Source organism: Macaca fascicularis, chromosome 8 (assembly GCF_037993035.2).
Source record: "Macaca fascicularis isolate 582-1 chromosome 8, T2T-MFA8v1.1".
NCBI classification, from domain to species: Eukaryota; Metazoa; Chordata; class Mammalia; order Primates; family Cercopithecidae; genus Macaca; species Macaca fascicularis.
The window spans coordinates 80,142,616-80,166,290 of record NC_088382.1 but is presented as its reverse complement, the minus strand read 5'-3'; the positions used below and the strand labels follow the sequence as shown (position 1 = coordinate 80,166,290).

The following is a 23,675-nucleotide window of genomic DNA, read 5'->3' as shown; positions in this document are numbered from 1 at the left end:
GGTGCTAATTATAGGATAGTTTGAGTAAGGGAGAGACCTGGCATGAGAAGTTATTGGTGGTGCGGTTACTGAAGAGAAAGAAATCCTGGTAATTGCAGAGGGATTGGAAAGAAGGTGATGTGATCAAGAGAAACTGCGAAAGTAGAATCTAAAGGTCTTGGAAATTGATTGGATTTGAAGATTGAGAGAAAAAGGAGTTAAAAAAATTCGCCGGTGACTTATGAAATGAAAAGTAGCAGATACAGATTTCCTGTCTCCTCTCTCCTGGGGAAAAAAAATAGCAGATAAAGAAAGAGTTCCTCAGAAAGGTGAGGAGTTCAATTTTGGTTACATCTAGGGAGAGATGTTCATGAGAGCTTGAAAGTTGGGTACTGTAGTAGCTAAGGTAATATCCTGAAGCTACAAATGAAAAATGGGTCTCATTTACATGGATATGATCTTTGATACTGTATCAGCAGACAAGATTTCAAGGAGCAGCTTTGTAAAGAAAAGGCAAGGTTGTTATTCAAGAAATGCCCATCAGGCCAGGCGCAGTGGTTCACACCTGTATTCCCAGCACTTTGGGAGGACGAGGCTGGCATATCACTTGAGCTCATGAGTTCAAGACCAGCCTGGGCAACATGAGGAAATCCTGTCTGTACAAAAAATATAAAAAATTAGCTGAGCATGGTGGTGTGCCTCTGATCCCAGCTACTGGGGAGTCTGAGGTGGGAGGATCACCTAGAAGGCGGAGGTTACAGTGAGCCGAAATCGTGCCACTGTACTCCAGCCTGGGTGACAGAGCGAGACTGTGCCTCAAAAAAAAGGAAAAGAAAAAAGACATGCTCATCTGTTTTTTTTTTTTTTTTTTTTTTTTTGCTCTTGTTGCAGAGGTGGGGCTCAGTGACAGGGAGACGCAGACCCAAGACAGGTCAGGGGGGTAGGAAAGGAGAAACAAGATAGTGCCAGTGTCACTGAAGCCAAGGGACAACAGTGAAAAAGTTCTCTGATAGAGGCAAATTGTACAAGACTTCAGAGAATGGCAGGAAACTATAATCTCTGTGTGGTTCTCCAGGGCCAGCGACCCTATGGCATTTGGAAAGGGGCGGGGGCGGTTTTGGTGTGTGCCTTGCTAACAGTCTAGCAAAGCACAGGGGAGGCCCCGACGGCCCCATCTCAAATGTCCACCTCCTGCCCTCTTCTCTAATCCTCCTGCCTGCCGCTTTTCCTCCTTAGTGCTTATCATCATCTTACATACTATATCTTTTCCTTATTTATCTTGTTTATTGTCTGTCTCTAGATTGTTAGGTCGAGAGGGCAAAGAAACTTATCTGATTGGTTTGCTGCTATATGCAGTGCCTAGAACAGTGCCCTGCATTTAGGAAGGACCCCAAGGAATGGTTCATGAATAAATGTGTGGCAATTATAGTGATTTGAATAACTAACCTTTCTCCTTCAATATACTGTAAGCTTCTTAAATGGAACTGAGTCATCTTTGTAACCCTAACAATGCCTTACATGTTATTGTAGCTGATATATAAAGTTTTATTTATAGTAGCATCAGAAGGGAAAAACCAGGGATTTGGGACTCAACTGGTCTGAACTTAAATTTCTTCTGTTCTTACTAATTTGGCCCCAGTTAAACGACCAGACCTCTCTCTAAGCCCTATTTTCTTTAGCTGTAAAGTGGACTAAACTACTACCTCTGTCATAGGGCTGTTGAGGATTAAAAGATGACACCTATCAGAGTGGCTGGCATATTGTTTGTGCCCAGTAAATAGTGTTTTGCAGTCTTTCTACTCTGTAACCTCAAGTAAATTACTTCACTTCACTGAGCCTCAGTTTTTTCATCTCTAAAAGGGAAGGATGAAACCAATCTCATGAGATTTGGAGGAACCAATGAGACAGTAGGCACAGGTGCCTTCTGTTCTTTTTGTATCATGACTGAGAGCAGACTCTGGAACCAGACTGTATGAATTCCAATCCTAACCCATTTACTTTTGCTTTACTTGACTTTTCTGTGCCACAGTTTCCTCATGTGTAAATTGGGAGACATAACAGTACCAGCTCCATGGTACTGTGAAAGAAATGGATGTGAATATTAATTAAAAGCTTAGACTGATATTTGGCATATGGTAAGCACTAAAAGTGTTTGATTTAAAAAGTAATAAAATAGTGTGCCTTTATTGCTTTTTTCTTTCTCTTCAGTCTGTCAAATGGTATAACGAATGAGGCACCTTTACAATGAAGTCGGCCATGTTTATGTTGGAAAATATAATGAAACAACAAAAACAATACTACTGCTTCTTCATGGTTTGACCTGACTGGGTAAGGCAGCTGTGGTCCCAAATCTTCCACGCAGCGGCACTGTAAAATCTGTCCTTTAGTCCCTGTTCTTGTCGAGATTCATTTACTAGCAATGGCAGCCTGATTGAGAGCTTGTCTCTGAATAATGTTTTTGTCACTTGCAAATCTGCCTCCATTTCCTTGCCTCCCCTTCTGCCAGCTGGTCTCTAGGAATGGTTGGGAATGTAGTTTGAGTATAAACCTGGGAGGAAGCAGCAAAATTAGAGGGACAGGTGGTGAGTGGCTGGCCGATCTGGAAATCTTCCCCTCTTGCTAGGGAAGGTTTTCTGTAGTAGCAGTAACAAAACTCTAAGAACATATCCTTAAATGTGTCCCTCAGTTCTTTAATTCTGTCAAGAATAAAAGCTCTCTGTATGTAAAGAACCATGGAGCTTATTGCATCACTGATGACTTGGCTGGATCTTTATTCACATCCAAAACAGACTTAGGAAGGAAAGGTAGCTGCTTCAAGTCAGCAGATTCAGCTTCCATTCATGTAGCAAGTTGCTGTTGCAAAAGCTGTTGTGTAGATCTTCTTTCCGCTAGCAGAGGTTCTCCTGGATCTTCTTTGTGTGTGATTCATGGTTATGCCTAATCTTCCCCCGACTGTCACCTTGGTGCTGGGATGGCAAGCATGCTTCACTCTCTGGTGCCAATTCCTATTGATTATAGTGATTGCATGGAGTGCTGTGTTGAGGAGAATTGAGAGGCCACATACAGGCTTAGAAGTGATTAATTGGCAACGTCTGCTGTGTGAGGGGAGAGGAGGTAACCACAGTGTATGTGTTGTGCATGTGCTGGACGTGATGGATTCCACGCTAGGGCTTACCCTTGAGAGATTCAAAGTTGCATTTTGTGTCTGTGTATTTTTGTCTTTGAATTAGTATGTACTTATTACTATATTACACAGTAAAATATAAATAAACTGGGAATTACCGATTAGCTTGGGTTATATAGAATTACCTATGTATGCTTTTCATGGCTTGCTTAAAGCGTGGATCTAAACTTTTATTAGTTCTTACATTTCTGAAATAAAATTCTCTACATTTCTCTACACTTTTTGTTTCTCTTGTTTAGTCAATATATAATTTTGATCTCCTGTTTTTTAAGTTTGGCAGAAAATACTCTTAAATTTTTGGGTAATTTCACTTACCAAACTACTGACAAATTAACATGAGTCACTTGCAACGTTGGGCACACAGCAGGTGGCTGTGATAGACTTGGGGGTTCCAATCATTGTAGAACAAACCAGATATCTCTTTCGTTAAGGAATGGTCATGTGTCTATTGTCCCTTGGCTTCTCTCCTTATGGGTCAGAGGTATTCCTCAGTTTAACCACTGAGGTATAAAGGTATTTTTAAAATTTTATTTTGTTTCCTTCTTGTGAATCAAAGTAAGTCTTTCCTAATTTGGCAGCTGACAAAGAATACTCTTTCATTGAGTTAGAATGTTGAAAGTATAAGCAAAAATTTGAGAGGCACTTTTTATATTTGCTAAGTAAAAAAATATTTATATTAGGCTTTTCAAAAAAGTATGATAAAATACACATAAAATTGACCCTTTTAACCATTCTTAAATGTATAGTTCTGTGGCATTAAGGGTATTCACACTGTTATACAACTATCAACAACATCCATCTTCACAATTTTTTCATCTTCCTTTACCCATTAAACACTCTACCCATTAAACTCTAACTCCCCATTCCTACCTGCCCCCTCTCCCCCCACCCCTGGTAACCACCATTCTCATTACTGGAGCTACTTAAAGATTTGACTACCTCATGTAAGAGGAATCATACAATCTTTGTCTTTTTGTGACTGACTTATTTCACTTAGCATAATATCTTCAAGGTTCATTTATGTTGTAGCTGGTGTCAAAATTTCCTTTTTATGGCTGAATAATATTGTATTGTGTACCACATTTTGTTTATTCATCTGTCAATGGACACTTGAGTTGCTTTCACCTTTTGGCTATTGTGTATAATGCGGCTATGAACATGTGTTCTTACATCTATTCAAGTCCCTGCTTTCAGTTCTTTTGGATACATACCCAGAAGTGGAATTGCAGGATCATATTTTTTGAAAAACTTTTGTTTTCCACAGTGTTTTCCACTATGGATGTGCCATTTTACATGCCATCAGGAATGCACAAGGGTTCTAGTTTTTCTGCATCCGCACCCACACTTGCTATTTTCTATATTTTTGATGGTAGCCGTCCTTATGGGTGTGAAGTAGTATCTTATTGTGCTTTTTATTTGCATTTCCCTAATGATTAGTGATGTTGAGCATATTTCCATGTGCTTATTGGCCTATTTATATGTCGTCTTTGGAGAAATGTGTATTCAAGTCCTTTGCCAGTAATCGGGTTCCTTGCTTTTTTGCTATTGAGTTGTAGGAGTTCGTCATATATTCTGGATGTCAATCCCTTATCAAATATACGGTTTGCAATTTTTTTTCCCTGTCCCATGGGTTGCCTTTTCACTCTGTTGATAGTGCCTTTTGATGCCTGAAAGTTTTTAATTTTGATGAAATCCAAGTTATTTTTCTTTTGTTGCCCATGCTTTTGGTATCATATATAAGAAATACCAAATCCCGTGTCATGAAGTTTTTTCCCTTGTGTTTTCTTGTAAGTATTGTTTAACTTTTACTCTCTTACGTTTAGATCTTGTGAATCATTACGAGTTAATTTTTGTATACGTAAGGTAAGGCTCCGGCATTATTCTTTTCATGAGGATATCCAAGTTTCCCAGTACTATTTGTTGAAAAGACTATCCTTTCCCCATTGAATGGTCTTGGTATCCTTGTCAAAAATCATTTGACCATATATGTGAGAGGTTTTTTTTTAAGGTTAGGTTCAGAGTTTCATAATTTCTCAATGATATTGCACACTTCCTAACTATTGTCCCTAATTCAGGTATCATTTTTGATACATTTCTACCCTGGCATTCTGATTATATTTTCTAAGTTTTGCCTGCTTTTCTATTTTTCCCTCTTTGATTATGAGTCCCTGGAGGGCAGGGATTTTGTTCTGGAGACGTAGTGTCTTATGCATCATTGGTACTGAATATGTGTTTGTTGGATGAAATTAACTTAGAGCTAAAAAAAGAAAGAACTAGAAGATAACAAGTTAGGTATAAAAAATACTTTTCCATTATTATAAACTATTACTGTGGCTTATGGGCCTTTAAGGAAATATGTCTTTTTTCTGCTAATGATATTTGCCCTCTTTTCCCATACTTGCCACTGTGACTGCAGTTATCACCCTCTTGCTTACAAGGATAAATAATCTTCACAAAAATTTGAGAGGAAGATGAGTAGAAATAAGTAGAAAACAGAAGAAAGGAAAGGAAAGGTGAAAGAAATCAACCTCATTCAAAAGCATTTAACAGTACACTTGAAGTTGAGTCAGAACAGGCCGAAGGTACTAAGAAGCAGTGATATGCTGTGAGAAATGCAGTCTTGCAGACAAACTTAAAACACATGTTCCCTAGCACCTTTTGTCACAAGTGTCTCTTGTGCCTGTTGAAATTTGGAATACATGAATAATTAATTATTTGTCTCAGAATATAACATCTCTATAAAGAGTAGCTTCTTGTCTTTGACAATTCTATTTGTATGGTCAAATCTGCAAATAAATGAAAACATTAATTAGTCTGATCTTCATCAAAGTAGGCTGTCCAAAAAGACATAAAAGCCTTAATACCAATGACCTGTGTGATATTTGATAAATTGAGGAACCAGGTTTCTTCAGGGCCCTAATGTGTGTGATTGTCACTTTCTTTTGACTCTATTTGGGAAAAGTTAATACATAGGAGAACCAGAGAATGTAGAGTCAGAAGAGCAAATCTGGTTAACCCACCAGAGTTAAGGATGGGAAGAAGTTATATAGGGCCATTAAGCCATCATGGTCAAAGCATATGTTGTACCCTGAAAGCTCCATCCTCTCTAACATTTTATTTTGTTTTATTTTATTTTTAAATAATAGATACAGTGTCTCACTATGTTGCCCAGGCTGGTCTTGAACTCCTGGGCTCAAGCGATCCTCCAACCTCAGCCTCCCAAAGTGCTGGGATTACAGGTGTTCCCCGCTGCAACCAGCCACTAACCACCACTACTTAAGTAGTATGGTCTACTCTCTGCTTTCAGTTTCTTTTTGACTTAATAACAGTTTGGGAGATTCTCCTTACTTAGTACATAAATGATTCTAAAGCTAGACACTTTCAGCCCTCCGTGTCTGCAGGTTTCACATCTTTTGAATTCAACCAACCATGGATCAAAAATATTTTTAAAAACCAATAAAAATAGTACAAATTTTAAAAACAACACAATATAACAATTATTTACATAGCACATTGTATTAGGCATTATAAGTAATCTATAAATAAAGTCTATGTGTAGGTTATAAGCAAATATCATTTTATATCAGGGACTTGAGCATCTGAGGATTTTAGTATCCACGGGAGGTCCTGTAACCAATACCCTGTGGATATAGGGAATGACTGTCTGTACCAGAAAAGTCTAACCAGAGGCAATGGTTATCCAAGTCTGAGAATTTGAAACGGATGACTTTGAGAGTCCCAAGACTAGATGACTCTCACATTCTCTTTAGCCCCTTTTAAAGTTCTGGTTGTTCATTAAAACTGTCAGAGACTTATTTGGGAATAATACTAATCTCAAAGAGCTGGATTAATCAGTGAATCAAATTATTGTGATCTTTCTCTGAGCCTTTGGCGTTTGTGAAAGCCCAAGGTTTATAAGGTATAACCTGTATAGACCACTAGGGTTCTCATTAATAACAGGTCACTTAAGAATTTCAGTTTTAACCTAGTGGTTGGTACTCCACTGACTTCAAGGAGTAAATACATTTTTAAAGGCAACTTACTTTAGAGTGGTTTACAGTGCGCCAATTAGGAAGAATTTAACTGAGTCGTTTCAAGCCTCTGAAATCCTTGGATGAAGTACAAATGCTGAGATGGAAATGTAGTATGCTATTTGTATATTATTCCATTTCATGAAGTGGTAACTTGGCAGAGTCGTGTTTAGAAGTGATTGCACTCTATAGTCCTTCTCTTCAGCCCTCTTTTGTGTGGGTATAATCTGCAGTAGTATCATAGACATTTATGCACTGCTGTTTGCATAAGCCTTTTATTGGAAATAACCCAACAAAATGGCAGTCCCTGCTAGCTTAGCACAGTTGGGCCTTTTCTAAGGCTCATTTTCCTACAGATCCAAAAAAAAAAAAAAATCGCTAGTTAATGTTAGTGGGATGATACCCACAAGCAAGAGATTCAAAGATGGCTCTTTTCTCTATCTGTTGCTCACCTGAGGAAGGAGGTCAGAGGCCCAAGTGACTTAATTCTATGCAGATCTATGCCTAATGGAAACAATAAATTCAAATGGGCAGTATTACTTTTTCCCTTACTATCCTACTATTTATGGAACGTATTTCTCACTGCATTTAAAAATGTATTTAACATATAGATTATTTCATGATATTTTATCAGGTTTAAAAAATCTGATATTTAGCTATAATATGGAATTAAATGCTAATGGGTTTACAAATTAATATTATAAATGACTGAAAAGTTCACACTCTGCAACTTGTTAAACATGTCACCTTCAGAGCTTATCTCATTTTTAATTAATAAATATGTGGTCATAGTGTATAAAGAAGAAATCTTTGTAGATTAAAGATTTGTCACCTTTTGGTACACTGAACTCTGTTTTTTAACATTTGTATTATAGAAATTTAGAATAGTATAGTAAACTTCTATGTACCCATCATACCCAGCTTTAGAAGTTATATAAACATTTTTGGCTTTTTTTTTTTTGAAATGAGGTCTCGCTGATGCCAGGCTGGAGTGCAGTGGCACAATCTCAGCTCACTGCAACCTCTGCCTCCTGGGCTCAAGTGATCCTCTCACCTCAGCCTGCTCAACAGCTGGGATCACAGGCGTGCCACCACACTCGGCTGACTTTTTTCTTTTTTTTTTTTTTGAGACAGGGTCTTACTCTGTCAACCAGGCTGAAGTGTAGTAGTGCAGTTATGGCTCACTGCAGACCTTGACCTTCCAGGCTCAGATGATCCTCCTACCTCAGCCTCCTGAGTAGCTGGAGCTATAAGTGTGTGTCACCACACCTGCCTGATTTTTGTATTTTTTGTAGAGATGGGTTTCGCCATATTGCCCAGGCTGGTCTCAAACTCCGGAGCTCAAGTGATCCACCTGCCTCTGCCTCCCAAAGTGCTGGGATTACAGGGCATGAGCCACCACGCCTGGTCTTTGCTGTATTTTTAAATGATGAAAACAACATTACTAAAAGTTTGGAAATTAGAATGAAAATGACCTCTGGTCTCACCCAGTTTAATCTGACTCTCATCATCATTTTTTGGTCTTCTTCTTCTCCATCTCCCTCTCCCTCTCCCTCACTTTCTCCCTCTCCCTCTCCCTTTCCCTCTCCCTCTCCTTCTCCCTCTCCTTCTTTTCCTCCTCCTCTTTCCTTTTTTTTTCTTTTCAGACAGAGTTGCGCTCTGTTGCCCAGGCTGGAGTGCAATGTTGTGATCTCGGCTCACTGCAACCTCCACCTCCTGGGTTCAAGCGATTCTCCTGCCTTAGCCTCCCAAGTAGCTGGGACTACAGGCGTGCACCACCACGCGCGTCTACTTTTTTGTATTTTAGTAGAGACAGAGTTTCACCATGTTAGTCAGGCTGGTCTCAAACTCCCAACCTCAGGTGATCCACCCGCCTTGGCCTCCCAAAGTGCTGGAATTACAGATGTGAGCCACCGCACCCGGCCTACAGTTTTGATATACAGACATTGTTTCTTCTTTTTGCTGAACATCATATCAAACTAAGAGCTAATGATGACTACCATCAATTGATGTCTTCCTATGCCATGCACTGGGCTAGTTGCTTTACATATAATTCATAGACCCTTCACAATAACAATATAAACATCCTCTCTCCCCCAGAGACACATATTTATAGATAAGGAACCTGAGACAGGGAGGTTAAGTAACTTGCTCAGGCACTGCATATCTGGCATATGTATTCGGACAGAAGTCTAACTCTGAGGGCATGCTCTTTCCTCCCTCTAAAGTGGCCTCTTCAAAAGCATTTTTTCATGTTGCAACATAATCACCTTTTTAAGGAAAAAGAACTATCAGTATATAAATTTTGACCATGTGTCATACAGAAGCAGCACTAGGATAGATGCTGCTGTGGGTTAGAGAGATAAAAGGTGTGGTCTCTGCCCTTCAGTGTCAGTGCTCTAATGCTGAGGAACCTGCCCCTCAGGTACACTAACAAAGAAAATGCATGGTTAGCTCAGGCCCACCCTGGTCATCTTTCTTTCTTAGAGCCAGTTGTGCCATATAACATAAACTGATCGTCGGGGTAAAAACATCTGTCATATTTACAGTCCTAGGAAATGTGCAGAACATGTCCACCAGGGGGTGAAGAATCTTGCAGAACCACGTCAGAATTCTGTTCATCACAAGCTCCTAGTTAGAAACAACTTAAATGTCTACCAACAGGAGAATGGACAAACTTTAGTATATTCATACAATATCCTCAGCAATGAAAAGAAACAAATTGTTAATATACAGTCACCCTCTGTATTAGTGGGTTCTGCACACTAGATTCAGCCAACCTCAGATAGAAAATACTCAGGAGAAAAAAAATGTTGTTTCTACTGAACATGTGCAGGCTTTTTTCCCTTGTCATTATTCCCAAAACAATACAGTATAACAACTATTTGCATGGCACTCATTTTGTTAGGTATCATAAGTAATCTAGAGATGATTTCCTGTATATGAGAGGATATGCATAGATTATATGCAGATTCTATACCTTTTATATCCAGGACTTGAGCATCCATGGATTTTGGTATCCACAGGGAGCTCCTAGAACCAATCCCCCAAGGCTATGCAGTAATATGGATGAAACTCGAAAGCTTTGTACTGAAAGGAGCCAGGACAGAGAGTACTTACTGTATGATTTCATTTATTTAAAGTTCTAGACAAAGCAAAACTAATCTGTGGTAATAGAAAATCAGAGTATAGTGGTTGTTGGCAAGGACGAGAGGTGTGGAGTTTGGCTGAGAACAGGCACAAGAGAACTTTGCAGAGTGATGGAAGTGTTCTACATTTTGATAGGAGCCTGGATTACATGGATGCTTTCATTTGTCTCAACTATTGAACTTTACTCTTAAGTTCTCTTTAGATCTGTATATGGCACTGAATGTAAATTGTACCTCAGTTTAAAAATGAAAACATTACTCTGTTGAATCCTTGTTTTACTTCTCACCAGACTCTTGGATTAAGAAATGAACCACAATTATATACAACCACCATCATAAAATGTTAAAGCTAAAAACAACTTGACAAATTATCTAGTCTAATTCCCTTGTAAACACTACTGCCTTGGTGAAGAAAAAAGTTTAAAATTGCTAATGATAAAATCTGCTGTTGCTATCTTTTGCACTCAGGAGGAGAGTTAGGCAATTTTACCAGTTCGTGTATGCCAGCAGAAAATATGACAGAGGGACAGATTTGCTAACAGCAATACATCTTGAAGTGTAAGCACAGAATCTGGATCAAGACATTTTACTTAGATGTGTTTGGCAGGAGTCGTTCTCTTACTGCGATTGATCTGGTCAGGGAATGCACAACATTTTGCTGCTGCCCATGATCTGGCTGAGAAATAATTTGTGAAAGCACCATTGTAGTTAATAAAGGACACATGGTGTTAATGTTAGCATGTCTGTGACCTCACGCTCTCTCTGTGGAAGTGATCTATAAGGTTGCCAAAGGTTTCATGACCTTGTGAGCAGAAAAAGAACACATTTGGGTAGACTGATTTCACAAACTGCCCCCTGCAGTTTTTTGCTAGTCTTTTAAAAGTCTCATATCTGCTAGTCATTGGATTGATTTTATATGTTGCCTTGGCTGATTATTGATTTTAGATTTTGCGTCCATAATGAAAATATTTAGGTGGTGGTAAAAATCATTATAACTTTTAAAGGTTCTTTAGCAATTAAAACATTATCTTAAAAATTCTGAATTGTACTTTGGGTTTTCATTATGAGGTGTTGGCATAGGCTGGTATTTTACATTTTTTACGTTTATTTTCTTCATCTCTGAAATTATTTCCTAATTGAATTTCTTTGCTCAGGTCTTTATGAAAACTTATGTTCCCTGACACCTCACTAATCATTTCAGGCTCTGTTGTTAGTGTTGTCTTCCAGAGTGGCCATAGTTCCCTTCAGTGACTTAAAGAGAATTAGTAAACACTCATTCTGTCCTATTTATTTGTATGTTGAGTGGTTAATTAAACTAATTCCAACTCTAATGTTGGAATTAGAGTTGTCAAATTCTTTGAGTTCTGAGAACTTAGAGAGTTTTTTTGTATAGATAACGTTTATATGATAATGATAATAATCCCTTCTGGTATCTGTAATAATGCTTGGTTTTTCTGTATTAAAGAATATAAGTTTGGCTCGGTTTACTTATGAATAATGCAGTTTATGTAAAATGATTTTGTGAAATGAAAACTCTGTCTTGATCTGGTATTAAAATAATCTGTAAAGTATACACAAAAGAACAATTAATGTATGATTCCACTTATATGAGGTATCTAAAGTGCTCAAACTGTTAGAAACAGAAAGTAGAATGGTGGTTGCCAGGGGCTGGGGGAGGAGGAAATAGGAGTTGTTTAATGGGTGTAGAGTTTCGGTTTTGCAAGATGAAAAAGTTCGGGAGATCTGTTGCGTAACAGTATGAATGTACTTAACCCTATTGAACTGTACACTTACAAATGGTTAAGATGATAAATTTTGTGTTATGTATATTTTATCACAGTTAAAAGTAAAATATATATATTAAAAATATGTTTTGCATTTTTGAGATGAGGAAGCCAGTTACAACCAAGAAATGTAAAATATAGTTTAAATTTCTGTTGACTTCAGATTAACAGAATCTGTCATTCTTTTAGTCTCCTCGTGTACAGCGTTCTTCATTTTGCACATTGTACTTGAGCGTAGTTCCTTACATCATCTTTCCCCCCACTTTCAACTACCCAGCACTCTCAAATTTAAACTTCTTCCTCAAATTGCTTGCTTCATGGATTAAGAACAGTTTTTAATGTGAAACAAACCATAACCAAAGATGAAGTAGGAATATAATGTAATCAGCTGCTTTCTTTTGATCTGGTGCTTCTACTTGTTACTAGGGAAATTTAAAAAAAAATATGGAGCAGCCTCTGTGTGTCAGGCACTGTGCTGGTGTTTCCAGATATGTGTTTTGAGAGTTGATCATTTATCAGAAATGGACAAAGGTAACCAGCCTTAAAGTAACTTTTGATTATTATTTTTTAAGATTGCTTTGGCCATGGGAATATTTTTCCTCTTGGGACAAATTATAAATTACTTAATAAGGATATATTCTTAACAGGAGTACTTTTTGGTGTTAAAAAATATGTGTATATGTGTTTTACTAATACAGGGAATTAATTCTTAGTATGTGGATAGCTGTAGTGTCTCCAACGTGTTCATTATGCCAGATTTGTCAGATTTATATCGTTGAGGGCAAAGCTGAGGAGAGTATATATTTGTTTTTAACTGCCCCTCACTGTTCATGGCCAGTGTGGTACATCCTAGTGAAAGGAAAACCATGCATCAGAATGTTTGTTTTGAGCATTTATTTTTAGCAGCAGATCTAGAAATTATATTTTCATTTTAGGTTATATATTTTTTATTATTAACATTCCAAGACTAAATAATTTTAGACATGCATATGTGAGTGCATGTGTACATTGCATGCACGTGTGTATGTGTGTGTGAGAGAGAGAGACTGAGTCTGAGACTGTGTGAGAGAGGAGAGGGAGAGAGAGGGAGAGAAAAGAAAAAGACATTCCCTTAATAGCAGGAGGGGGTAGAGGCTTACTCAGTCTATTATCATAAAGCTCTGCTAATGTAGCTTCTGGGTCATGTGACTGCAGAAAAGGCTATTATCTCAATGAAAAGGAAACCGGGTTTTAGAGCAAGCAATAGAATAGAAGCAGGAAGAATTTTCGAGTGTTCCACCATGCTGGATTGTCAAAGGGGGATCTGTCTGATCAGCAGCTAAAAAAGGATTTGTGTGGCTAGTTTGTCAGCTATCGTTAGAAACAAATGATAGAGGAGATAAGCAGCGGGGTGCTCAGCATGTGCTTAGGTTTACATCAAGATGTAATGTTGGTTTGGGTTAACAGAGGAGATTTATCTCTGAGGCAATAAATTTATTGCTAATTGTGGGGGTTTTTGTTTTGTTTTGATGAGTGATGTATGATATTTGTATTTACATCACTGGTGAAGATAAAGAGAAGCTGCTCAGCTCTGATATGAACTGCAGAAGCTGTGGACAATTACAAGGTGTGTTTCAGAAGTGCTCTGACTTAATATTTGGTAATGTTCTTGGAATTCTGTGTGCTTGTGGATTGGATGTGCGGCGCATTGTAGAAGGGAGAACTGAGCATGACAACCAGGCGGTGATAATGTTCTCAGGAACACATAGATACAGTGTGACCCAAATTGATTCCGTGGTCCTTATTTCTTTTGTGTTTGTTTAGTGTTTTTAAATATTCCTTGTAGTTTCTTTATGTAGCCAAATACAGTGTCACACTTGTTTTTAGGAAATATTTTGGTAAGCATTTTCTAAAATTCAGGAGGAGAATCTTAATTTTTTAATGCAAATCTTAATTATTAAGGAATAAATATAACTATAAGGTTTATCTTTCTACTTTTATACTTTTTATCCTTTTCTAATTTCAGGCTTAAAGGGGAGCTTTGTGATAAATTTGAAATTATTTAATTTTTGATTACATGATAAGTACAGCTTTTATTTTTGGTGGAGGCCTTCATTCAGTGATTTTGTTGTTGTTGTTGTTATATATAGTACCTAACTTTCTCAGATTGATCATATGCTACATACGCTACTATATGCAGAGAGCTAAATAACTACAGTTAATCTTCAGACTGTACTTGTCTACTTTTGCTCATGTTAATGCTATTAATTCTCATAGCAGTCTGTACCTGTCTCTTAACCTTGGAAAATGTAGTACTTAAAATAGTCTGAGATTGGTGAAAGATAATCAGAAGCATTATCTGAAAAGGGTTAACAATTACACAACATATACTCGGAGAATGATTTTGCTAATGTTTTTCATTTAACTTCTAGAGTAGATGTGCTGAAGTGTATGTATGTTTCCAAATCACATATGATTTTGAAACTAAATATACTGTATGCAGTTCCCTTTTGAAATTGAGGTTGGAAGAGGTAAGGAATGTATCAGGCAATTTATAAGGTGTATAGACAGTTTAACAAAGAATTAATTCTCACTGTCTTTTCTAATAAAAGATGAGAGCAACTCAAACATAATTTTTAATTATACTAAGTGCAGGAGATTCTTATTTATATCTACAAGCCATATCTTAGCACAGTATAGTTTAATAAATCATTAATTTTATTAATTGGGACTTTCTTTAAAAAAGCAAACAAACAACACTGGCACTTTACCTAGAAAAACAACTTGGTTCAAATAAGCAGTTAATTAATTTGGGATTTTTTTAAACTATAGTATTCTCCCACATTCTTTTTTTTTTTTTTTTTTCCATTTTTTATTTCCACTGCTCTTTCAGTAACTCTCACGTTCTTGTAAGTAGGCTGTGAGACTGGGTTACGTACCATTTTCAGCCCAGAAAACACTAGCACCATATGTTAAATATTTTGAATAATAAAATTTTCAAAGTTGTATTGTTTGGGCTTTCTTTGTTTTTCCTTATTTTGTTTTTAAATTGTATTTTGTTACTTTATCTAAACCTTTGAATGAGCCGAGACTTTTGTAATAATTAAAAGGTATTTTTATTGAGCACCTACTATTATTACAAGCCACCGTAATGAAACAATAATGGGAACATGAAGACAAATAAGATATTTAATCCAATAAGTTAACTTACGACTGGCATTGAAATCCAGCCTCAGGCCGGGCGCGGTGGCTCAAGCCTGTAATCCCAGCACTTTGGGAGGCCGAGACGGGCGGATCACGAGGTCAGGAGATCGAGACCATCCTGGCTAACACCTTGAAACCCCGTCTCTACTAAAAATACAAAAAACTAGCCGGGCGAGGTGGCGGGCGCCTGTAGTCCCAGCTACTCCGGAGGCTGAGGCAGGAGAATGGCGTAAACCCGGGAGGCGGAGCTTGCAGGGAGCTGAGATCCGGCCACTGCACTCCAGCCCGGGCTACAGAGCAAGACTCCGTCTCAAAAAAAAAAAAAAAAGAAATCCAGCCTCAGTAAATGTAATTATCCTGTATCCTATAGGAATTTAAAATGGCTAAAAAGAATAAAACTTAACTGGCTGTTGAGAGAGTGCTTCTCTGATGTTGTGAGTGACATCTCATATGAGCAGGTTTGGATGGTAGTTTTAACTGGTCTGAATCCATGCCATTTCATTTTTCTTTGTATCAGAACAGAAATGCTTTTTTTTTTTTTTTAAATAATCTTCTACAGCAAGAGTAGTTTTTGTTCCTGCTGGTTTTGTTTTTCCTCTACGACATAAAATATCAGTCCTTTGCAAATTTAAAGTATTTTCCTGAACAGATTAACATATTGAGTTATCTAAACAAACAGTATTTACTTTTGGAGGTTGGGGAGTGAGGAAGCACCCTAGCATTATCAGAGTTAAGAGGTGCAGGTGTTGAAGTCCAGGTAGTGTCTAAACAAGCCAGATGTCTAGCTTGCAAAATCCTGCTCCACTTCAGAATTCCAACCACAATAATTCACCACAAATATTATAATCGGGTCTGATCTTGTCAGGCTGAGGGGGTTTGTTTCTTGGAACGAGTTTTAATTTGTAGAATAGATAGGGTAAGAAAAGGTAGAATTAAATGTGATCTTAGTATTCAATGTTGTAAAGCTCAGTGAAATGTGTTCATAGGACCTTTTTGTGTTTTGAGAAGGTAAAAGTTTGGGAAGATTTAGGCAGGATTAAAGTACGGGGCTATATTTTAGAGACATTTAAAATCTGTGGAAGCCAAGGGACTATAAGATTCAGGAAGTGGAAAAGCCTGTGCAACAGCCAGCAAATTTTCCCACGGCACCTCTTACAAGATTTACTCTAAAAATTATCACTGAGAAATGCAGAAAAAGGTTTAGAATCACTTGGCTTACCCATTTCTCTCACAGGTGCTTTGGTCCTTGTCATTAAAAAGGTAAGACTTGGCATTTTTTAGCCTGCGTTTTAGTAGTGATGGCTCTTTTCACCAGGTTCATAGTTAACATGCAGGGTTTTATGGCTTGTAGTAATCATTAATATAGTACAACATAAACATACATTTGCATTATTTTAATTTTAAAGATAACGTGGTTATTGCTATGTATGTTTTATTAAAGATTTTATAAGAAACACCAAACACTATAATCTTGACACTGAATGATTGTTTCTTCTTTAAAAGTCAGTGAAGATTAAGAAATATGTTGAGATAGAAGCTATCTATTTAGTTTCATCATTTTAGATGTCAAATCCAATTATAATAGCAAATTGATTGGCTAGAATAGTCATAAAAACATACTGTGAGGCTTATGTTTAAGATACATGTTTTGTTTCCGTAAGTCCTTAGACTAGTCAAAATAGTGATAAATAACATAGTATTGAAATTTCCTAATAGCCTTTGCTTTCATGTTTTAAATGTGAAAATGTCCATTTTTATATGTCATTTTTACATATGCTTATTAAAACTAACATTTTAAAGGCTTTGTTTTTACTGTTTCTTGTATTTTGATGAGGAAAATGACTTTTGCAAAACAGTTAACAGTAGTTTTAAAGCTTATCTTTTATGTAGAAGTTACATGCCAGGTCCTGTTCCATGGAGCTTACATATATTGATTCAATTCCTGTTTTACAGTTGGGAGATGGGAGACATGGAGCGGTAAAGTCACTGGTCCAAGCTCACACAGCTAATAAGTCAGTGGTGCAGGATTTCAGGCGAGGTAGTTTGCCTTGAGAGTCTAGGCTCTAAATTACTATGTATATTGACTTCAGATAATGCTGGGTTGAGTTAGATTTGCTGATTTATTCTAGAATGAGGACAAGATGAACCTAACAGACAAGAAGAGAACTATTACAGTTGAAGTAATTTTTTGTTTTTTAATGTTTGTACTTTAGAGAACTTCTGTTTCATTTCAAGTATGTTGAGAGTAAGATATTATTTAAAGAGTATTCGGTCTGCATTGAAAAGAAACATATTCATGAACATTAACTCCCAGCTAATTCAGAAATCTGCTTTAGAGGAAGGAGAATGAAGGAGAGCATTAAAATGGGATAGCAGAGATTGTCAAAACAGACTGACTATGAATTGCCATGAGATTACTTGGGTGGGGAGAAGCTTTGTAGTTCTGGGATCTGAAAGAAGTGTGTTGCATATTTTCTTACTTAGTTTCTTTTCCTTTTTCTTGGCAAATGGAGAACTTGCTGCCTCCAAGGTCCTTTACTCACTGCATTGCTATGATGGAGCATTCAGGTATAAAAACCACAGAGAATCCAAATAAACATCATTGTTTACAGATACCAGGGATTCCATAAAGAGGAGGAAGGTATACAGACCCTTCCGAAGCCCCTAGTCTTTGAATCAGCAACTACAGATTAGAAGCAATTAGAAGTCCACCTTCCTTGTTAGGACTAAGAGCCTCTTTCACAATCTGGATCTGCCCCTCCTGCTTCATGTTCTAGACATTCTCACCTAGTCCCATATTCTACCTTTAATGTAATAGCATTGATTCTCCTGATTTCACAGGAGTTATGTTTTATAAAGTTGTGGGAAACATTGAACTGGTGAATTCTGAGTCATGGCTCCTAGTGGAAAATTGAGGGTTAGGTTCCTGCAGGCCTCTGGTCACATCATCTTAGTCATCTGATCAATACGTAACCTTATGTCTATTTCTGTTTAAAGACAACTTATTTAATATGTAAGTTACATAATATTGTTGATTCATTAAGATTGCACTCACAGCCAACAGCAATGTAACTCCTACCTGAACAAAGCTTGTCTAACATTCATATTTTCTCATAAGGCACATTACAGCCTTCTGGCACTTAGGAACCCTATATAGCATTCCAGCATTATGCTTGGGCGCCATTTTCAACAGCAGAAGAACAAAAATGCAAAAAATGTGGCCCTGAAGAGACTGCAGAAAGATACTTGCTTTACAGTATGAGAGCTGAAACAAGACAGAGCATCTCCTGTTTGAATATGGATGTTATTTGTGGAGTACCTACAATGGGCCAGGTGTTTCAGATAATAATGACAATAATAGTGAAGGCAGCTTATTTTTATGAGGGTGTTTCTGTATACCAGGCCATGTACTTTTCTGCTTTATCTCATTTAATTTTCATTCAAACTTGTGAAGTAAATGTTATCTGCAAATATTACAGACATGGAAATAACTTAGACAGGTTAAGTAAGTACCTTTCCTAAGGTTGTACAGCTAGTAAATGGTGGAAAAAAGAAATGACTCTGAAGCTTCTTATTATCTGGAGGTTCAAGGCCATGTTAGGAGATGCAGTCAAATAGGGCTGCCCTTCTCAATAGAGCTTCTTTGTTGGAAAGGCTTAGAGGGCCACAATTCCCCAAAGCCTTTGTGTCTGTGTGATAGTCTAGATATTGAAATCTGGAAGGATTGGGCACAAGAGATGATTTCCTGTGTGGAGTGGTTGGAGAACCATGAACTTGTTGACTGTAGTAGCAAAGGTGGTCTCTCAGTCTGCTTCTGCTCTGCCTGTCCTGCCAGCTAACCAGCCCATTCACACTCTCACTGCATATCTTTTCTCTGCCTTGTAACTTTGGCTCATTCATTTCTCCTTGTAACTTTATTATCTTGTGGTTTCTTCCTATGTGTCTTTTTAGCTGTTGCTTTCTTTTCTCACTGAACAATTCTCTCTCTTAATTATCCCAAAGACTGACAACCTGTTTGAGCCAACCAATCACCATTGTCTTTGTCTGGATAGAACTTTTGTGGCAAGCCATCCCCCTACACCCAGGCAACCTGTAGATTGGATACCTGAATCAAGTGCTGGGGGGCAGTGTCTCATCGTGTTGTCAGGGTGTCTTCTGTGTAAGGAGATGGAGAAAAGCTGTCTTATATCAGCAGGTTGTGGGTCCTTAGGACGGGCTGTGGTAATGGATTGTTTGGTTCAGAATAGAGTGCACTGGAGTCTTGTACTACATGACATTTACCAAGAAAATCAACGAGGATGCTAGGTCTTGAGTTTCTTCATACCTGAAATTTGAAGACCAATTTAAATTCTCTGGCTTTTCTGCTTGGTGGTTGGTAGAGTTTAGTCTTTCATTTAGATGATAAGTTGTTATATATGTTTATCAGAATGAACCATTGTTCAAATATATTCAGTTACCGTTTCAAGACTGAAACAGAATTCCTGTAATGACCTGTTTGAGGCCTGTTCTGTCCTACCTGGTTTGATCTCCCATCACCTCCAGATATTTCAACTCCCAGGTAAACTCAAGGCACTTGAAATTAGATTCTGAAACACAGTCTTCTAAAGTTGGTTAGAAATGTTATCAGAGTACCTAGGATTAAGTAGGAAAAGGCAAGTTAGCGGATGTAAACAGAAAGTTGTCTCTTATACGGAGGTTAAGGTGAGCAGAACACACCTAAGTAAGAGAAATCAACCCAATTACTGTGAGACACAAAAATTATTGTTTCTCTAGAATAGTGGGTCAAGATTGCAGATATGGAAGGAAATGGGGACACAGTTGAGCTTATGGGGGCCTGGGTCTGTCCTGAATGTCTAAATCACCTAAGTTCTGTATAATTTTGTGGTTTGGGCAAGTAATGTACTATATTTGCTGTTGGTTATGGTCACTACCTGGAGCTGCCGAGAATGGTTTGGGTGCTAGAAATGAACAGAAGCACAAGTCACCATATCCCAGTGACATAACTCAAGGAAGATTTGTGTAAAGGGAAAATTCATACTTCCTTGGTCTCCAGGGACAGACAGTCCATAGTCTTTGAGGATGATTTGTTCGTTTTTTCATATATGTTTTACCTAGATCATTTCCTTGTGTTGTTTTTGGCAACTCTCCTGTTATGTATTTCTAGATAGTTATTTAATGGCATTTCTTAGACAATGAGAAGAATTGTGCAGAGCATGGCATTTGCAGTCAGAGCTTGGTTTCAAGCCTTGTCCTGTGATGTAAGAGCTTTGAGACCTTGGAGAGGTCACGTAACTTCTCTGAATCTGTTTTCTTATAGGAGCAATATTTACATTGTAGAGCTCTGAGAATCAAATAATGTCATGCCTAATACATTCTTCAACACTATACTAATTACTAAGCACCTAGTATATTGTTATTTTGTTTGTTTTTTAAACTGCATATTTTGTCAGTGTGGCATCTCTTGTCTGTGAAATACTCCTTTAACACGTGGTGTATTTTCTCACCTATGTATGTCCTCTTCCTAAGTAGTTTAAACACACACACACGCACACACACACACACACACACACACTCTTATTCATTGACTAAGTTATCCATGAACCTGTCATTTCTGTTTTCTGGAGCAACATGGAATCTCATATTTCCATCTTAATCACATATTTTTTAATTTTGCCTTTGTTTTTGTGGTCTGTGGGTATATTTGTCGTTTTTAGCATCATGTCATTTGGCTAAATCATACTAAACTGCAATCACCTAAAATCCCCTGATTCTTTTGACTTAAATGATCATCATCTTTGGTTTCCCTTACTTAGAAATTCACACAGTTAATTTTTTTTTCAACCTAATGGCAAGTGTCTGTGTGTGTTCTTGGAGTAGTTATGCTGGCTATGAAGAGTGTGTAGTAATACGCTAAAGCTTTGTAAACTCTTTTTGTTGTTTTGGAAGATGGACTCTTGCTCTGTTGTCCAGGCTGGAATGCAGTGGTGTGATTTTGGCTCTCTAGAGCCTCCACCTTCAGGGCTCAAGCAATCCTCTCACCTCAGCCTCCCTGGTATGTGGAACTACAGGTGCATGCCAGCATGCCCGGATAATTTTTGTTTTTTTGTAGAGACAGACTCTCACTATGTTGCACAGGCTAGTCTCAAACTCCTGATTTCGAGCAATCCTTCTGCCTCAGCTTCCTGAAGTGCTGGGATTACAGGCATGAGCCATCGCACCTGGCCCTAAATTTTAACAGATACAAAACTGTAAGTTTATACTTAAAAAAAAAAAAAAAAGAAACCATAAGAAAATACTGGATGGAATTATTTACTTGAGATGAGACATGCACAGTAAGAAGTTGAGAGAGTAGCAGTGCATCTAATAATGAGGCAGTGTCCTAGAGGTAAAGAGTACAGGCCTAGAGTCAGACAGCATGGGTTCAAATCCTGCTTCTACCAGCTGTTGTCTGTGTTTGACCTTAGTCGTGTTACTTGGATTTTCATTCAGGGAATAATAATAATTACTTCATACAGTTAATTGTGAGGATCAAATAAAATAATACAAGTATACTACTGTACCATAGTAAATATTCGACGATGCTACCTATTTTGGTGAAGTAGCTTCAAACTCGATAGCAGTTTGTAAAGCAGTTTATTCCATGACTATTAAGCACTTGTGTGTCAGGCATTCTAATAAGGGCCTAGGATTTTTTAAAAATGAGAAATACTTCGTTTCTGTCTTTCAAAGAGCTTAAAATATGGTAGGGAAAAGACATAAATAAGATAGTTATGATATACATGATTAATGGTAGAGTTATATGCAATTGTTCTTTAGTATTACAGGGGATTGGTTCTAGAAACCCGATGGAGACCCACATCCGCCAGTGCTCAAGTCCCTTATATGAAATGGCATAGTAATTGCATGTAATGCACATCCTCCCACATACTTTAAATCATCTCTAGATTACTTATAATACCTAATACATTGCAAATGCTGTGTGCATAGTTGTTATGTTGTACTGCTTTTTTATTTGTATTGCTTTTATTGTTGTATTTTTTTTTAAGTTTCAAATTTGAGATTGGCTGAATCTGTGAATACAGAGCCACAGATAATGGAGACAGCCAACTGTGTAGGCATTTAGAAGACAGAAGAGGCCGGGCGCGGTGGCTCAAGCCTGTAATCCCACCACTTTGGGAGGCCGAGACGGGCGGATCACGAGGTCAGGAGATCGAGACCATCCTGGCTAACACGGTGAAACCCCGTCTCTATTAAGAAATACAAAAAACTAGCCGGGTGAGGTGGCGGGCGCCTGTAGTCCCAGCTACTCGGGAGGCTGAGGCCGGAGAATGGCGTGAACCCGGGAGGCGGAGCTTGCAGTGAGCTGAGATCCCGCCACTGCACTCCAGCCTGGGCGACAGAGCGAGACTCCGTCTCAAAAAAAAAAAAAAAAAAAAAAAAAAAAAAGAAGACAGAAGAGTGGAATTTAATATTGGGAGGAAGAGTCAGTGTGAGCTATGTCTTAAAGATGAGCTATGTCTATATCAAAAGGAGAAGATATATGGCTTATTGCATATAGGACAAGCAAAAGAACTTAGGTAAGAGCTGGTATGTAGTAAATGAGGAACCACATGCAGTTTATAGTTCCCGGGCAAACAGAAAAGGACAAGAAATGAACCTGGAGACAGAGGCACAGGCTAGATCATAAGGCGCCTTGTATTACGTTTGAGGAAGCACAGACTTCCTCTTGGAGGGAGTGAAGACCATTAAAGAATTTTAATCAGGGAAGTTATCTGGAAAATAAGGAGACTTATTTTGGATAATCCAGGTGAGAGGTGATAAAGAACTGAAATAGAAGCAGTAGTGATTAGCAAAGTGATAAGAGGAGAGACTTGAGGATATTGGAGAGGCACGGTTATCTTGTTGATGATTTTACAAGAATACAGAAGTATAAGGAGGATGTTCAGTGGATTGACATCTTACACATGGGGCATTTTGGGGGCGGGGAATAAAAATGGATGTGTTTAATTTTCTGAGTAGTCACTTAGCAGGCAACATGATTTTTAAGGTGAAAGCTTTGAGAGGTGAAGGCTGGAAAGATTTGGGGAACCCATAAGGATAATTGGTACCACCAAAGATACTATAAAGCAGCAGTTCTTAATCCTAGTTGAACATCAGAATTATCTGGAAAGTTTTTAAGAAAAAAAATTTGTTTTTTGAGACAAAGTCTTACTCTGTTGTCCAGGCTGGAGCATAGTGGTGTGATCATACTTCACTGCAGCCTTGATCCCCTGGGCCCAAGAAATCCTCCTGCCTCAGCCTCCCAAGTAGCTGACACTACAGGTGTGCACCACCATGCCCAGCTAATTTTTTATTTTTTTGTAGA

General features: G+C 37.9%; 1 protein-coding gene across 48 annotated transcripts in view; it reads left to right on the top strand.

The window, feature by feature from the left end:
* NCOA2 (nuclear receptor coactivator 2) overlaps positions 1–23,675 on the top strand; it is a 295,480-nt gene that overhangs the window by 148,065 nt on the left and 123,740 nt on the right. For 17 of the 48 annotated variants that reach the window (XM_073998954.1, XM_073998975.1, XM_065519342.1 and 14 more), the window contains one exon: positions 2,188–2,307. The exons of 27 other annotated variants lie outside the window; for them this stretch is intronic. The gene's annotated coding sequence lies outside the window, so the exon portion shown is untranslated. Of the gene's footprint in view, positions 1–2,187; positions 2,308–13,359; positions 13,734–23,675 lie in introns of those variants that run through there. 4 more of the 48 variants (XM_073998977.1, XM_073998969.1, XM_015454941.3 and 1 more) reach the window with 1 other exon arrangement.